General features: G+C 33.3%; 1 long non-coding RNA gene across 2 annotated transcripts; it reads right to left on the reverse strand.

Moving 5' to 3' along the window:
- Positions 1–237: 237 nt before the first annotated feature.
- Positions 238–1,794, reverse strand: LOC105784592 (uncharacterized). Of its 2 annotated transcripts, XR_008194073.1 has the most exons (4): positions 1,470–1,794; positions 1,292–1,359; positions 1,138–1,205; positions 238–344 (listed from the first exon to the last, which is right to left on the reverse strand). It is a non-coding gene; the product is annotated as an uncharacterized LOC105784592 (long non-coding RNA). The 2 variants fall into 2 exon arrangements; XR_001130589.2 differs by lacking the exon at positions 1,138–1,205.
- Positions 1,795–4,529: the final 2,735 nt, after the last annotated feature.

The following is a 4,529-nucleotide window of genomic DNA, read 5'->3' on the forward strand; positions in this document are numbered from 1 at the left end:
TTTCCAGTTTTTAGAAAAAAAACACCTTATTCGGTTAATTCATTTAAATTGCAAAAAAACCACTTATAAGATTACTTAATTTTGCAGCAAAAATCTTAAATAAAATAGAGTTTTGAAAACCGTAGTTTGGTTTTGAAATCCATTGCATTGCAGTTTGAAATAAAATATTCAAAAAAAAAAGATAAAACAGTTCAAAGTGAAGAATAAAATCCAAAACAAATAACAGTCTCCAAAAATTCCAAAAACATTCCAATTTAAAATGGTACTTAAACTCAATAGAATTTAAAAACAATAATTTAAACCGAGCTCCTGCTACGCCGATATGCCCTAAGGTTGTTGGTTACCTGAGAGGAAAACATACAAAAAGTGAGCTTATGAGCTCAGTGTGTAACACATCCCAAGCAACAATCAAATGTGCAAAAATTAATAGATACATTTCAGATGCATGATTAGATACAGAATCATATGTGTTTTCATATTCAGATACAAAAACATATTCAGATATGTAGTCAGATGCATATTCAAATCCTACCCCTATCCTTGCACACCAAATAGGGTATTAAATAACCCCACATACCAATAAGTGAACGTATGTCACTTTTCAGAAAAATGCAATCAAGCTGCCAGAATAGATACGTGGTCAAGCCACTAGAACAAATATATGTGGTTTAAACCACGAGATAAGGCAGATTATTAAACTACCAACACTTCTTCCATCAATTCATATTCCCACCCCAATGCTCATGCAAATACTAACATATATCACATGCACATATGTCATGCATGCTTTTCACATAAGACATGCTATCAGAATTATCATAATATAAATTATTCACATATATTTCACAAATCTTAACCACAATTCATACAATAGAATACTATTAGATATCATGTTTTCAGCCCTATTTATACAGTATAGATTCTACTGAGCGGCTAAATACGCATCATAGATCAATATAGCCTTAGGTGAAATTTTTCCAAAAAATGGGCTCACACGCCCGTGTGGCCAACACAGGCCAACTGGCCCAAATAGTCCACTTGTGTGGTCCACACGGTCTAACACACAGTTGTGTGATGCCGGTAGTGGGTTTTTCAACTTTCTACCTTTCCTTGTTTTTACGGGATCGAGTCACACACCTAGTTAGTTTCCGATGTAGATTCAAGAACGAGTACAATTCACACTAATTAGCATGCTTTTTACCAACCTGATGCACCAATTCAAAACAACTATCAACAATCGAACCCAATTTCAAAAACAAAACAGCCTCTACAAATGGCGAAATCACTTAACCTTGAATGAAACCACAACGTAAATAAAAACTTAGTTCGCCGGAGGATCAACCGTCTCACGATCTTCTCCTAATTGCACCAAAACACATAAATTAAACACTAAAATCACTTTCTTGGTAAAGAACCTAATAACCAAATATTACACATCAACCAAAAAGAATTATAGTCTTATCGAATACCACAAATGCGTACAGCCAAAACCCAAAAATTGGAACAACTGAAAAGGATTCAAACAAAGGAACTCATGCCAACTAGCACAGAGTTTGGAACAATAGAGAAAGAATTGAAAAAAAAAGTTATGAGCAAAGAACAGTTTCGGTGAGTAGAATGAGAAGGAACAAAAATTGAAAAGGAAAATTGTGGGGAAAGTAACAGTATAGACAGCAAAAAGGAAAAGAGACAAAGGGAGTGGGAAAAGTGGGAGAGATTTTTTTGGGATTTTCTTGGAAATAATTTAAAAACAATATCCACATAATCCCACTACTAACCACTTATCATATTTTAGAGTTCAAATTCACCCTAATTCTACCATATGGACGGCACAAGCAGAATATTGCAAAAATATTTTTGTTTTACACATACATTGATTTGAACACAAAACTAAATGGTAAGCTAACACTTTACCATTAAATTAATAGACTCATTTTATCTTTAGTTGCACAAAAATAATATTTAAGCCCAAAGTTAAGAGATAGGGGTTTATTCAAGGGAAAAGGATCCGAATCCAGAACCTCACACACACAAGTACAACACCTATCCACTAAATCAGATTAAATCACTTTAATTATTTTAATAATTCAAAAAATAAAATTTTGGGGTGTTAAATGGTTGAGAGGACATTTTTTGTTCTAAAAAAGTTGTCCACTTTAATATAGTCTGATAAGACAATGTTAAATTATGCTAGCATATTGCATACTTCCTAACTTCATTCATATGTGAAATGACCTATACTTTGAAGAGTATATGGAAGAAAAAGATCCTATTAATTCTAATGATACGTAGTCAAATTCCAATTCAGATGATGAACTAATTAGTCAAAGATCAACTGATGATGATAAAGAGTATATGTTAAATGTTACACGAGGAATATGCTAATAAATATGAAATGCTAGAGCAATTAGATAAAATTGCATATGATGCTTATTTTCTTATTATTTTTATTGGTAATCATATTTTTTACTACTTCTTGGACTAACATATTACATACAATTATTTGATTTTGATTTGTTACTTGTTTAGAAATTTTTTCTTTAAAATATTATTGATATTTTTAAAAATAAATAAATTATATAACTGTATAATTATAATTTGTACTACTTAACATGATATAAAAATTACAATATAATTACACCTATTAATCAAATATGTCTAAAGAATAATAATTTTTTGTAATTAAAAGAGGATGTAATTAAGAGATATAAAATAAAAACTTAAAAGATATAAACGTAAATGGAGGAAAATGATAGAAAAATGTAGGTTTCTTTCGCATAGTGCGAGAATTATTTTATGCATTCCTGGGGTTTAGAAAATTTTAATTAAACAATTAATTGTATTTTGAAACAAAATTTTAATATATTAGGCTTAAAGGTATAAAATGTTAAGTAAAAAAATTAAGATTTTCAATTTAATTTATACTTAATTAAAAAAATTTTATTAACATAAAACTTTAATTAAGCACCTTTAATAATGATTTTTTTATTACATTTATTGTTAAAATTAGCAAACACCAAAATAATCAAGCTAAACTGAAAAACCCTAGAAACCAAGAGTGCTATCCTTGGTATCCTAGTGATAACAGTGGCTGCTGCGGCTTGGGATAATGGAGAGTGGTGGTATCGATGGGTTTGGGGGAGATGAGATCTCCCTATTAACAGAGGAGCTTATTCAACTTTCGGTCAAAAGTTCGATGGTGGAGCCAAGCGGTAATTTTTCTCTGATATGTTCTATATGGACAAAGAAATCTTACAACCAAGACAATTTCAAAGCACAGATGAGGAGTATTTGGAAGACAAGGAAGAAATTCGTGATTCAAGTAGTTGGACAAAACCTTTTTTTGATAGAGTTTGAATTAGAAGAGGACTTAGAGACTGTTATGGAAGGCCAGCCATGGTTGTTTAGGAAACAATTAATTCTGTTTGATCGACTGAGTAAACCAATGACGAGAGATCAAATTCAACTTCTCTCATCTCCGTTTTGGATTAAAATTGGGCCGTGTCTACCAGAGTTTGATAAAAAAGATCTTCTGCATGCTATAGGAGTCACTTTTGGAGGGGTGATCAGATCTGAAATATTAGGTGAGTTCTGTCGTCTCAGAGTGCAGTTAAATGTACAGAGACCCCTTCATAGGGGTATTTTTGTTTCAATAGGGAATGGGAACAAATTTTGGATCCCTTTTAAGTATGAACAGCTGCCGACTTTCTGCTTTGGGTATGGTAGGTTGGGGCATGGTCTCTATGATTGCTCAGAAATTACTCCTGCAGAGAAAAACTGAATTAAAGAGGATCCACCTTTCTCTTTAGCATTAAAAGCAGAATCAACGTTGGTTGGAAGGGAGAGTCTAAAGCTAAATGCTCTATCGAAAAACAACAACCACAATGCTCGTATGTTGGAGGTATTACAAAGGATCAGGAAGATTATTTGTCCATGGAGCAAAGTAGTGGTATGATGAGAGGAGTCCAAGATGGTGCTTGGTTGGCATCAATTGCTGCAGATCTAGAAATACAAAAGGAAGAAGGAATCAATGAAAAAGATACTGTAAATAGAAACGCCAATAATCTGAATTTAGCCAGGAAAGCTAGTTGGAAAAGAATGAAATTAATGGGAATGATGAAAAATCACGAGGTAGATCGTAAATTGCAAAAAAGGAAATTGACAGAGTTAGTACAAGATGAATATGGGACAAAAGAGACTCAGGAAGAGAATCCAAAAAGGACGAGACATGGTGGACAGGATCTAATCACGGAGGATGAAACCAATTTACAAATGGAATATTCCAACCAGACAGGATCGGCGGCTGCCAATGGGCAAGCCGACCGGGCACAATGAAAATCATATGCTGGAATGTCCGTGGATTGGGGAGTCCATGGGCAGTAAGAAAGCTTCGGTTTTTATTGAAGCAAAATAATCCTCAACTAGTCTTCCTAATGGAGACTAAAGTAAGTGAAAAGCGTATGGAAGCAATTAGAAGAAGGTGTGGCTTCACGAATGGGCTTGAAGTAGGACCTGTTGGTACGCGGGGT

Source organism: Gossypium raimondii, chromosome 1 (assembly GCF_025698545.1).
Source record: "Gossypium raimondii isolate GPD5lz chromosome 1, ASM2569854v1, whole genome shotgun sequence".
Classification (NCBI taxonomy): domain Eukaryota; kingdom Viridiplantae; phylum Streptophyta; class Magnoliopsida; order Malvales; family Malvaceae; genus Gossypium; species Gossypium raimondii.